The sequence below is a fragment of the Vidua chalybeata genome, chromosome 3 (assembly GCF_026979565.1).
Source record: "Vidua chalybeata isolate OUT-0048 chromosome 3, bVidCha1 merged haplotype, whole genome shotgun sequence".
Classification (NCBI taxonomy): Eukaryota; Metazoa; Chordata; class Aves; order Passeriformes; family Viduidae; genus Vidua; species Vidua chalybeata.
The window spans coordinates 61,431,501-61,445,195 of record NC_071532.1 but is presented as its reverse complement, the minus strand read 5'-3'; the positions used below and the strand labels follow the sequence as shown (position 1 = coordinate 61,445,195).

The window sequence follows — 13,695 nt, the reverse complement described above, 5'->3', positions numbered from 1 at the left end:
TCCTAATTTTATATTCAGTGCTGTTACTTTGCAGATTGGAAGTAGATATCAGTTGAGAAAAATGTTTTCTTTTAAATATTTTCTTTTAATTGTTTTCTCTTTTTCTCTAGAGCACAAGCTCTAGAGGACTCAGACAATTTGGCAGTATGTCTGGCAGTAGATAACATAACACCTATTGTTCTTAAACCTCTTTGAAATGTGAATGAAATCTAACAGAGAGTTAGCAACTCGACTGATTTCACTCATCATGAGTGGTGTCATATATCCAAGCAACAGTCAAAGTTTGAATCCTGCTCCTGGAAGGAAATGCCAGTTACCTTGAGGCAATTCCATTCCTAGCAAAATACAAAGCTCCCCCAGTTGCAGGATGCAAGGTCACAGTGACTGACACTATGGAGAGCAGACAAAGACACTAGATCTTAACTGAAAGAAATGAAGCAGGAATAAAGAAACAAAAACCAGGTGAGGGTTTCTCTGTTATGAGGGGAAACTACACAGGTGCCTTAGCTGCTGTTCTCCATGGAAAAGAAGAGGTGGGGCTAAGCTGGGAGGGTTGGAAACTGTATGTTAACAATGAATGGAATTTTGCCTAGAGTGTAGACAGCTTTGCCCAACACCTGACCAACACAGTGATACTTATGCTATTGTTCTATCAAACCAGATTGACTCTTGGCTGCTTTAAGTGACATCAGAAGCTGGAGTCTATGGGCTTAGGGAAACAGTAAGTTTCTGCAAAGCATCCTGCATCCATGTTTGCTCTTTAACTCTTCAGGAATCCATCTCAATCTACAGCAGTTTTTTTTGTCTACTTCAACATGTTCTGACACATTCTGACTATTACTCCTCTGGCATATTCAAGCAGGAGATCACAGTTATCACAGTAGCATGTGTCATTTTGGGATGGATTCCATCTTCACAGATTTGATTAATTAAATTATAGGCCCTCATCTGTTCAGAGATCAATTTGCAAAACATTTTTCAAGTGCAGAGACATATTACGTGACTCATTCCACAAGACACAGCAACTTTAGCATCCTACAGTAAAAGTTTCTCAGAGATGATCCACAACATATTGCCCAGAACATTAATTAAATATTTATAATTTGTATTTTATCACTATCTAGCTTTCTTTTTCACCTTTCCCTTTTGTGTCTTATATTTTTGGTAACCTAGGCCAGTAACATAATACTGAACCTTATATGCAGAGGAGCCTTCAGCATCCTGTCCCTAAATTTGGATGGAAGCAGAACTGATTTGTAATACAGTCCAGTTACCCTGCCTTTGTGTTGTGCAGCTGGGGAAAAACAGGGAAGTTACTCTCTAGCAGGGGAACTCTGAGAGTTCTTTGCTGGGGTTTACCACTGACATCAGTTTTTAGAGTGCAAGAGTCAGTATCTCACAGAAAAAAATGTGCTTTCTAAATTTTTATATACTAGTATGGTGTTTTCAAATGGGTTAATAACAAGTTACTTCTGGCAGGACCATCACCATAAGCTTTCTCTATGTTTCTGATTGCACAGCTCTGTTAATCAATTTTACACCACTAATGTTCCTGATCTACTACCCAAATGTGCCCTCAAGAGTTTCTATGATCTGCTGTAAACCTGATAGTATATTTTTTAAATTAGTTTGCCTTAGAGGGGAAAAGATTAATGCCCTCTAGACCCTTGACTACCTACTTTTAGGTCTTTGCCAGAAGATGTATCTCTTTTATCTCTCTTGCGGAGAAAATTTCTCTCATTTTGTGGCACTGGAGGTAATACTTCAAAGCCACCCAGTATAAATTGAGGGACAGAAACCTGAATATCATTAGTTCATGGAAGCCATGTTATTGGCTCCAGGGGGGAGAACAAATTCTGATATGATCACAGGTGCTGCTGTTCTTTGCATTAAATCTGGGTTCGCCTCAGAGAATGTTTTTTAGTTACTTCCACTGCTATTACTTTTGGCATAATGTGCAACAGGTTTCATCTCCCAGAATGCTTAGTGTTTCATCTCTGCCTTGAATTTTCAGTTTGCATGGAGATGCAAAATACAAATGGTCACAGATATTTTCTATGGTCAATAAGTTAGAGAGAGCTCACAATGTATCGTGGTGCTTTCTGGAACAGGTTTTCTCCTGCAGGATAACCCCATTATTTTAAAGAAACATTTCACTGAAGTCACGTTATTATAAAGAGATGCAAAGCAGAAGTAAGCATTTGACTGTATTTGTGCATAAAGGTCCTCATTGTCTCTTTTTCTTGCAGCTTAATACCTAAGTTCTCTGCAGAACAGCAAGTATTTGTAATGCTTTTCATTGTATTGCTCTATTTTTTTTTTCATAGAGCTCTGCTAAAATTCTCTGCTGCAGTTCTATTCATGTAAATCTCCATACAGGCACTTCAGAGAAAACAATTTGCTGCACACAAATGAAAACAAAACAAAAGCACGGCTCAAGGACTGTTTTGTCTGTCTGCATGGCTTGAAAAACAGAAGAGTTTATCTCAAATATGAAGTTGAAACTACATCTATAGTCTTATTTAAGCAACTATGCCAGGCTGTTAACAAATTTACCAACTGTGGAAGCTACAAACATACAATGTGGAAATAAATAAAATGCATTTTAAACCATATTTACAACTACCACAGAGTAAGAAAACAGCATAATTTTTGAAGGTTGATACACAGTTCTGTACTATTCATTTTAGATTTATATATATTTCTGGTTTAATTTTTTTTAAGATGGGAATTTACCCTTTATTAATGACATCAGAATTTCATCTCTTCCACCAGGATCCCACTCATTTCCAGAAAATCTATTGGAAAGCTGACCCATCATGACTTAAAAAACTCAAGTGACAAGCAAGAGTCTATCCTGGCAATGGACAGCCTATGAGGTATACCCATTACATGCCCCCAGATTGTCAAGTAATGAGATAGCACCCTGGAATTATTAGTGGGAATATTATCAGTATTGCCCTGCTAACAACTTGAGACCCTGAGAAAATGAGGCCAAAATTCTGTCTGATGCAGGTCAGGCATCCTCTTCTTTCTGTAGTTGTTCTCTAGTTCTGTAGTTTTTCTTCATGATCTGTCCTGAAAAAATGCTCAGCTTGCAAGAATTAATATCATTAAATATTAACCCAAATCATTTAATGAAGCTTTCCAAAAAAGATATTATATATTCCATACTCCATCTTATGTTCCTTTGAAATATCTATTATTATGAAGGAATTGCAGTATTCATCAATACATTTATTATTCCACATTATATTTATTATTTCCCAGGAAAAAAAATAGGATTGATTGAATAAATTTTGCTCCACAAAACACTTGTAAGATATCAGAAAGCCTTTTGGAATTTTTTTTCTCAAAACTGTCCTGTGCCAGACTGGATGAGACAGCTGAAGGAAGTAAACTTTGTTCTGCTCCCGGTATGGCACAGTGGCCCAAGAGTATTGCAAGAGTGACCCAAAGCCTTCACTTCTGTGTTTGCCACAGGGGTAGCTGGGAGGCATTTCAGGGGGAGACTGCAGCCAAAATAGTTTTATTCAGGGCTATTGTAGACCGGGGAAAAAGTATGTTTATAAATTAAACCAGAACACTTTACCTATTGATCTGGTTACATTTAAACAGTTTCTAATCACATTTAAACTGTTTCTGTTCATAAGCAGCTGTCAAAAGAAGTTATGTCTTTCTACTTTTGATGTTTCAATTGTATTTGCACTACAAATTTGACCCTAATGCTTATGCTTAATATCAAGAGCTAAAAAAAAAAAAAAAAAAAATCAATATGTTCAAGAATATATGAGATTAGATGAAGCAAGAAAATGCTCCCAGGTTTAAAACTTATTATTTATTCTCAGATAATATAGTTTTTCTTTTACAGCTTCACCTTATATATATCTACAAAATAGCTATTGCTCTTCAATATTTTTCCAATCCTATACTTTGTTGGCATACAGCTTTTTTATCCACAATAAGATGAGGGATTCTGGCATGCAGGTCTAGCAAATAAGTAGAATTGTAGATGCAGTTTTGTCCACTGAGACCACAGACTCATTTAGATCAGTGACAAAAATACAGCACAGATCCACAGAAAAGTATTTTCAGTGAAAGTTAAATACAAGGTTTTAGACTCAGGAAAGGATTCCAAGAACTTTTTGAACGATAGGCTGGATCAGCAGAGGAAAGCTGGCCTGAGCTTTTGATATTCACCACTGATATATGAGTGTTTCGGAGCAGTATTCATTAGCAGATATTTGTTAGTCAGGATTGAGTCATTCACTACCTTACATGAGCCTAACAAATAAGTATATGAATAGGAGCTGTCTACCTTGTGCTTCTCAGGGAATAGAAACCACAGCCTGTTGTCTTCTCATTAATATCTCTATACTGCATGCTTACAAAATAAAGAAAAGCTTATAAGCAAATGCCCATCCCTCTTCCAAGCTCTTTTAGCAATCTCTCCCAAACACATCTCAGCACGCTTTTCTGCCCAGTGTTGCTAGAACCTGACCAGGAATTTCCCTAGAGAGAAACACAAAGCTCTATACTCTGCTTTTTAAGCTATTAGTGTTTACTCAAACCTGTCTCAAATATCAATAGCATTTACAGAGCTATCAAGAAAACAGCTGGGGCTGGGGCCAGCACCATGCCATGCACATATCCCTCACTCTGCAGGACAAGGGTGCATCCTTTGCCAGCCAGTACTGGCTCAAGAGACTTTGATTCTACTTTACCAATTCCTTGTCTCCAATTTATCTACTCAGTTCCTCTCCTCACTGTGAAGTAGAAAGGAAGGAGAAAAACTGTTTGCCCTTTTTCTCTCCTCATTACAGTCGTGGTTAACTGTTGTTTCTGTGTCATCTGTAGTGCTCCAATGATCTACCAGGTTTTTAAGTGTAGATGTTGCAGCAGGACAGTGTATTAAAGACATGATGAGCAAAGGTCCTTCTCACTGTTCTCCCTGTGCCTATCAAGGCGGGAGACAGAGCAGTCTTTTTCTCTCCTTCCCAAGAGCTGTGTACTGGTGGGAGAAACAGGAGAGGGAGGGAAGATGAAATGGAAAGGGGGGAGGAGAGAGCTAAATGGCAAGAGATAAAATATGGAAGGGGGAGAAGGGCCTTGCATACCCTTAGGACTTGGTGCAGCCTAGTCACACTTCTTTTCAGTTGCAAGCTTCGACAGCTTGTTAGACCATTCAGAAAATGCTCCCACAAAAAAAGGGATTTAAACTTCTAAAAAACCTCTTATTTTTACTGTTGTTATACCCTGATAATTTCCAGAATTTCTGGAATCCAGTTTCCATGGGAGACATAGAAAACCATATAAGAAATTATTAAAACAAGAAGCATATATAAGAAATTAATAAAACACTTGCTGTTTTGCCTCTTGCTTCCTCTGATAAAGGAGGCCATTAGCATCTTTCAGCTGAATAGCTTCCACCCAGTTCCTGTGTATGAGAGCACACATCAGGACCATGTCCACGTAAGCCTGATATATTCCCCAAAACTCCCAAAGCATGCACAGTGCACCATTTGCTGGTCCTGCAGGCCTCCAAGACTGCAGAGTGAAAACTAATTTTATGTAGTGAAAAATAAACACACAATGCAATACTCTCTATTATATAAATTAAATTGAAAAGTCCTGATCCTTTTTTGAAAAGAGAAGTCTACTCATTTCTCATGCATAAAACTGTACATCAAGAAAGTCATGAGTCATGGATTAAAAATGGCACCTTTAAAATACTTCAGTGCTCATGATTTGAGGACCTGTAGCCCGCAGCAAGCCACTAACATGCAGAAAAAATGCTTATACCTCAACACTTGTATGGCACAGCCTCTAAAAATCAACCTCTGTCCTTCCTCTACAATGTGTATTTTTTTTTGTATAGAAATAAAAGAAAAGCCATGCTGGGTTGTCTTTCCTATTCCAGCCCCCTCCCCGTCTTTCTTGTTTTCAATTATGGGTTCAAACATTCATATCTCTTGATCCAGAGCTTTAAGCATAAAGACAGTGAAGCAGAAGGGAAGTGAAGAAGGGAGTAGGAATCCCCAGTGAGCGCAGATCATCTTCTGTAGTCTGTGAGTTCTGTGAAGAAAAAAAGCAAAGATGGAGCCCAAGCACACCATGGCGTGTTCTCCCTGTTTACTCTAGAATTTCCCCAATTTACTGACAGCACAAAGCAGTACCGTATTGTTTATAGTGTCATTTCTCAGGAATGCAATGTCCCACCCTCTCCCACTCAGCTTTAAACTTGTTTGATGAACAGAGTTTTCCAGTAAAGACAACATGATATTTGGCCAGAGTGGTGGAATAAGAAACATGATTCTTTTCATGTTGGACACTTGTGTAATATTTCTCAACATCCAAAGCTGGGTTTATGCAGGATTACAGCAATCCTTTTATTATTCATGAAAGATGACAGCATGCCATGTGATAATGTTTAGGTTAGTCATCATGCAATTTACAATAGCTTATGTGGAGGGAAATATGAAATTTTAGTTAGTAAAATGAAGTCTTTAATTAGTTTCATCTGTCCAACATTTGCTCTTTTTTTTTATTTTATTCAAGCAGTAAATATCTTTCAGAAGATTCAGAGCAGAGACTTGTCTTAAGGAACAGTTAAGAAAAATGCTTATTAATGCCCTGAGGTTGCCATGTATGACACAGCCAGGTTTGTCACACTGGATCTCAGATCTCTGTGAGAAAAACAGATTGCACACAACCCTTTGTAGCTCCTCCAGGCCTGTGAAGGCTTACATGTCCTATGCTGGAAAACATCATTCCTGCAGTGGAAGAGGAAAGGAGACAACCCTCAGCCCATCACCACCACCTCCTCATGTAGGTATTGCTACTCCTTCCACCAGAGTAGGAGTAACATAGAGACATCTTTCCAGGGAGAGGTGAGGAAAAAGCAGGGAAAACCACACATGAGACCTGTTGAGATCAACTTTTCCAAAAAGTCTCCATCTGACCCTCTGGGTGCTATCAGTAATGTTAATCGTAGATGATCTTCTAAAGGCAATGATCTGAGGCATGGACGGGCTTTATTGCAGCACAGCCATAAATAATTAAAAACAATGTAATAAATGAACCTGTCAAAACCAGCTGGCATAAAGTTAGACTGACTAATCTGATCTGACTGCCAAAATCAGCACACAAGAAAATCTCCATCTGTGAGCTGAACGCCCAAGGTGCTCAGGGGGCCTATTGTGCATGCCTGTCTCAGCTACCCAGAGCAAAGATGATGCTCAGAGGTGCCCTGTGAGGACAGGCGGGTGTCCCATAGGACAGAGGAGTGTGAAGGACAGTACTTAATTGCTAGTGCACGTCACCATGTGTCATACACACAGCCTAGCACTGGATTTTTTTTTTTTTCTTTTTGAAATAGAATAGAACACTTCAGGGAAAGCTGACCCTCCAGTGTAATCTTTTGTTGCATGCACACACACTTTTTACCTACATGAACTATATTAATAAAATGTCTCTGGTTGTGTGAAGATTTACTCAGAGCCAAGAAGTTAAAACTACACCCTTAACAGCAAGGCTTGAGCATTTTTAAAATGTGACTTTTCTCCTCTTTTTATTGTGTTAAAAAAAAAAAATTAGTAAAAAGGAAATTAATCTGCAGCTGACCAAAACACACTTCAAAACACATGCATCATAAAAAACTGGCATTTTTGGAAGATGACTGTTGGCCACACATTGGTGATGTTATTGAATTTTTTCCTTTAAGGTCAGACATTTAATCTAAGTATTATTAACACTTAAATAATTTGCCAATTTTTTCCCCTTACTAAGCTTTTAAAAGATGGTTATTTGGTTTGTTTCCTTTGAAATTGTGTTTCAAGTGTGATTGTTAATGAAATTTCAATAACAATATCCCTTTAAAATGTCAAATGCATTTTTGGGAAATGAAAAATATTTCAGAACAGAAACCTTGCCATTTCAAATCAGCCTCAACTTTCTATGCTGCACTCTCTTATTTATTGCTGACTGTCCATTTCATTGAAGCTAAAAAATCAGACAGTAAGACACTTTTGCTGTGCCTGCACACATATATACATGTAAAAACATACACAAATACACACGTATACTATTTGTCCAAGGCCAATTTGGATAAACAAAAAGTCAGAAATGCCTGAAAATGGTGATCTCTGGTGGAATAACTCTGTAGCTACAATAGGCATCAATGCTACCAAGAGTCTGCTTTCTCCATCTAATTGCAATTAGCATTCTAGAAGGACCTGGAGATGTTGTTGTAATTGTAATTTATTAGACTGAGACAACGATTTCTTGATAGCCTCTTCCTCTGTTGGGGGAAACATACTCACTTTTTTAGTGAGTTGTTTATTTATTTGCAGTTGGGTATATTTTTGAGAGGATCCTCCACCAGAGCTAAAGGCGATGAAAAGCACTTCAGTGTTTGAAATTTTTTTGTTGGCACACAACCTTGTCTGCATCCCTCTTCTACATCAGGACAATAAAGAGAAAGGGGATATTATCCTTGCACATATTGATACAACATAAATATTTTGAAGTTACTCACGTAGATAAGATAAAAATGTTCCCGTTTCTGCCTCCCTTTCTGCATCACATTTTGCCAACAGCTGCTTCATTTAGCTATTGTCAGACATGATGCATAAAAAAAAAATGTGTATGCTCTGAGCGGAGCTTATGCTCGAGTGACGTTAGAGCAAAAGACTGGCAGATCGGATGTGGGTACAGCGAAGGAAGCTGTGACACTCTCTGTCACCCAACGCACTCCAAGGATCTCCTCACTTGCCATCTAACCTTGGCCGCGGGACCTGCAGCGCCAGAAAAGCGTCCGGCTTTGACTTTAAGCAGGTCGTGGAACAGGTGCCAGCCCCAGAGTTGCTGCTTTGTCCCGCTGCTGCCGCCGGCGGTGCGTGCCGCAGGGCAGCGCGGCTCCGCACGGCAGCCACGTCTGCCCGCGTCCCGGCGCTCAGCAGCGCAGCAGTAAATCTGCTGCTCGCTCACACGGGACCAAGGGCTGGCACCCACCGCCTCCCGGCCCGCTTGGCGTGCTCCTAATCAGTCTTCCTGCAGGAGCGACACTGCCGGGGCAGACGGCGGCACGGTACCTGCCTTAGTAGAGGCCTTTTCCTTGGAATTGCAGCCCACAGGCAGCTGGCCAGAGTGGCAAAGGAGCTGTCGGGGCTCGGTGGGGAAGTCTGGGAGGAAGGCAGCCCCGTGCGGAGAATGGCAGGAAAGCCGCCCCGCTTCCCGGCGGCTCTGTCTGCTGGGAGGCAGCGCGGCGCCGGGAGCCCGCCCGCCCCGCAGGCGCGTCCCGGGATTTCCGAGCCGCAGCCACGGCTCCTGCTAACAGCCAAATATTTCACTCTAGCGACATACTACACTTCCTGATATAGGATGCACTTGCATGTCTCCTGGTGACCTTAAACACTAATAAAGGAGTCATAATACGACCTAGACAGGCCTTGAGAGCCAGCCGGCACACGGGTGACTGAAAGGGAGGCTCGACGGGTGGGAGCGCTTGTCTGCTCTTTGTTCGGCAGCTTTCGTGTCGTGTTCCTTCCCTTTTGATTATGCAGAGGAAGGGGTTTTAAAATACATTTGTGTTGCCCTTTTGCCAACAGCAGGAATTAATCCAGTGTGCTGGGAGAGAAAAAGCTCCATGTGCTGGTGGCTGGGGCTCTCCAGCATCTCCCGGCAGTTTGCATCTGGCCGAGGAACCCTCCCGGCTCTTGCTTCCCCCAGCTGTGGCCACCAAGGAAAAGGGCAATACAGTGCAAACACTGATCCTCCTAGGGATCCTACTCACTTATTTCCACTCCCTGGCCAGGCAAGAAGCTGTTGTGCCTATGTATTGTGGACATTTTAAGGCTGCCTTGCAGTTGTAAACTCAGACATCCATCTCCTACCCAAATCACAGACTAAAGGAATGGTGATGTTCTCAATGTTGTTGGGCAAGAATTTCTTCTGCTGACCACAGACTTACCACTCAAAAGAGTGGAGGACTTAGCCTCTTCAGTGTAGGGAAATACAGAGGCTATTACACGCTGCCTCCTGCCACATGTGAAGTTTTGTACTGCCTTGGCCCTACAGCTCAGCAAAAATAAGCAGAGAGAGGTTAATTTTGGACCATGCTGGCAATCCAGCTATCAACCATAAAATGTGCTCAGACTTGCTAAATAATGAGTAAGTGATGACTTTGTTACAGGCAAAATGGTACAATGTCACAGTGTTAGAGATCAAATGCAAGCAGGGGAGAAACAAGAGACCACCAGGATAAGAGGCAGACTTTCTCATCAGCAGAGAAAACTATTTTACTCTTTTAATAGCTCTAAAAATACTCTATTTGACCATGAACCTATGCTATTTAGATATGTTTATTTGTAAAAGGAAGGATAACAGTCTTCAACTCTATATTACATAAGATCAGCTGACATTTGCTATGATATCATAGACCAACAAAATGAAATAACTTGCAGAGAAAATATTGACCTTCTTTGTCTGAATTTAAGCCAGCAGACAGAAGGGAGATGAATATAAAATAAGAAAAAATATTACAGCAGTCATATCCAAACTAAATTTAGGTACAAGTGATACATGTCCTAATTTAGGAAAGCGCAAGAAAATACCTTAAGCATTATTACCTCTAATATAAAAGCTTTAAGTTGCAGAAAACAATCCTCAGTAATACCATCCTCCAACAGTTTCACAGAGTTCCCACTGATTTTGGCAGGAGCTATGCACACATTTTGGAGGGAGGCCTTCAGCTGCATGGAGAAATAGGAGGCTGAACCTGTACACATGGCAATTCTTAATGGTCATTTTCACTTCATGCCCAGCAACTCAAAACACTTTAAGTTTGCTCTCAGCTAAGAGACTAATCAAATAACCTCACATCTGACGTGCCTTTAGAGTATCAGTCTGCCTTCAAGACTCTTTCCCAGGATCTGACTGACAAGCACAATTAATCAGGGCTGGGTCCACTGTAACCAACAATGTGACGTCAGTGCAAAGTTGGTGAAAAGTCCACACCAGAGCTCTTTTTTTTGCATCAACTTTGTTCTTAACATAGTGTTGTTGCTCACTTACACCTCATTTTAAAAAAATAAATACATATTTTTGAAGCTTCTGGTAGAATACATTTCTTGATTTGACTCAATTCAGTAAACTTTAACAGAAATTTCTACAAAATCCTATTCACTCACATTCCACTTTTTGCAAAGAGGAAAGAAGCAATCAAGACTGTCTGAATTTTTCTGTCACAGAGACTTTTCTAACATTTCTTCTGTACATTGAGAACAGTCTCCTGCATAAGTTTTCTTGGGTCGGATATGCTCACTTTTTTTTTTTTTTTTTTAATTCACCATCGTGTGTATGGACAATATTCTCCTGATTTTTTCCAAATTCTTCAGTTTTAAACCAATGCATCTAAAAAACAACTCTCCCCCAAGTACTAGGCTTGGAGGGGATGAAATGCTGTCTCCTATGTGCTCCAGGGTTTTAGGATAGCAGAAGCTTTAAATGTCAATCTTTCTTTAATATTTATAGGAACTGATTTATTATACTACACCCTTACTACTGAGTTTACACTTGTGCTCATAAATCACTCCAGGTCAAGAACTGTATTGAGGACCTCATCCATTCAGCATCCGGCCTTCATGTAGCAAAATCAGATTTAGAAGACTTTGGAGACCTTGCCACTTCTTAGAGAATTCTGCATTATTTCTCTTTTCCTGTAGCCCCTTATTAAGCAATACTTCTATCTCCTGTTATCCCTTACTAGTTCTATGCCAGCAGGACTGTTAGCATCCCCCTGCAATGCTCCAGGCCTCTCTACCTCTTTCCTTCTTCCTTTTGGCCTTTTGTCTTCTGTTTCTGTCAAGTATTTCTGCACAGCATTTCAGTTTCTTTAAAGGCAACCCTATTGGTGCCTCAGCTGATCTCAATTTGTATGTTCCACAAGAAAGAAAAAAAAAATAAAAATAAAACCAGTCTGAAATCCCATTTGCTTTTTACTGTGTAAAATACACCATAAGTTCACCTCACGCCATGTGCGTGTTCCCGTTCTCCTCCGCATCAATTTTTCCATGGAAACTTGCACCAGCGTCACACAGGACAGGAACTCCCCACACTGGGCTTGCCCTTCGTGAGAGGAGGGCATTGCTGGGAAGGTGAGTGTGACTGACAGACAAAGGGCCCGAGGCTCTTTGGCACATGTGTTTCTCAAGCTCCAGTTGTGAGTTGACATGTTTACATTGCAAACCACTCACAGATTGCAGTGGGTGCAAACAGGCATCTTCAATTATTTGTGTGGCCTCTTCCCCATAAATAAAGTATTAAGAAAGAAAAAAAACTGTCTGCTAGCCTGTTTACTGCCAGGATTTCTCCCATCTTGTGGTACTCAAGCAGAGTGACTGGGACAAACTCCTTGTCTGTTGTGGAAACAAGAAATTATGACAAAAGAGCCCAGACAATGCTCAGGTGAAGGGCACTGTGACAATGGGATGGCCCTGCAGCAAGGCAGAGGTCAGGGCCCTGGCTGATATGCAGGCACACTTCAGCACATCATCCCAGACCTGCTGTCCCCCCATTGCAGGGAGCTGTTGGCTGCATCAGTCCTGCTTGCCCTGGAGGTGGAAGCAGCCCTCTCAGCCTCCCCAGTGGCTGAAAGGGGGTCACCAGAGTTACATAACAGTTTAACCCAGGTGGCATCTCTGTCACATCCAGCTCCTGTGTACCTCAGCAGGACTCCAAATCAATGCCAAGGGAGCTTCTTTTGGGCCATAATGCATGGTCATGAGTTCATTCAGATTTTTTTCCAACATGGTAACATGGCACAAACAAAACCACAGGCAGATACGATGTCCCATGTGAATCTCATGTAGATTTAGAAGTAGCTTTGGTCTTGGTATATTTCAAGTGGCATTTTTTAAATAAAGAACCTGTATGAGTTATAAGCTAAACACCATTTTTCAAAGTGACCTTAGGGCCTGCCTCCCTCTAGCTCTTTGTCAGGCTAATAGCTTCTCCAAGCTGGCAATTGGATCACTTCACAGGTGGCGGGGCTTTGCACGTCTCGATCCATGGATATGCCTCCTGTTTGGCATATGGCAATGAAGACAGGAACACAAGGTCACAGGTACTGCAGGGCACTGCCTGAGTCCTATGTCACTGCCTGGCACACAGGAGAAAATAAGAGCTTCAGTTCATGCTGGGCATATTAGCAAAGAGTGCAGGGACTAGTTTTGCAAGTACTCTTTAAATTTTGATCTTTTAAAAATAATGAAAAAGAAACATCTAAATTTAATTAATCAAAGCAGAGAAAACACACACATTTTGGAAGACCAGTGTCCAGCAACAATCTGTGAACAGTATGGGTCAGCAACGCGTGGTTTTCTTTCCCACAATTTCCTAGGAGCCGTATTCATCCTGCCGTCAAGGATTGGTGCCCCTGCTTAATCAGATTTATAATAAGCCTAATATTTAGGTTCTCAAGAACAATTTGAGATTTCCTTCCAGTGAACATTAGAAAATGATACTGTGATTAGCCATGATATCTCTCTGACTGGGACTGTTAAACAAAACAAGCAGTTGGCACAACTATTTGATTTGGGAAGAAAGAGAAGCAAAAGTAATGACAGCCAGTTTCCAGGTTTTTAATAGAGGAAATGTTTTTGATACAGAAGTCCCATCCCAGTCATATTTAAGTTC

General features: G+C 40.7%; 1 long non-coding RNA gene across 1 annotated transcript; it reads left to right on the top strand.

The window, feature by feature from the left end:
- The first annotated feature begins 385 nt into the window (after nucleotides 1–385).
- On the top strand, nucleotides 386–2,534 carry LOC128786055 (uncharacterized). Its single transcript, XR_008430164.1, has 3 exons — nucleotides 386–462; nucleotides 662–721; nucleotides 2,328–2,534. It is a non-coding gene; the product is annotated as an uncharacterized LOC128786055 (long non-coding RNA).
- Nucleotides 2,535–13,695: the final 11,161 nt, after the last annotated feature.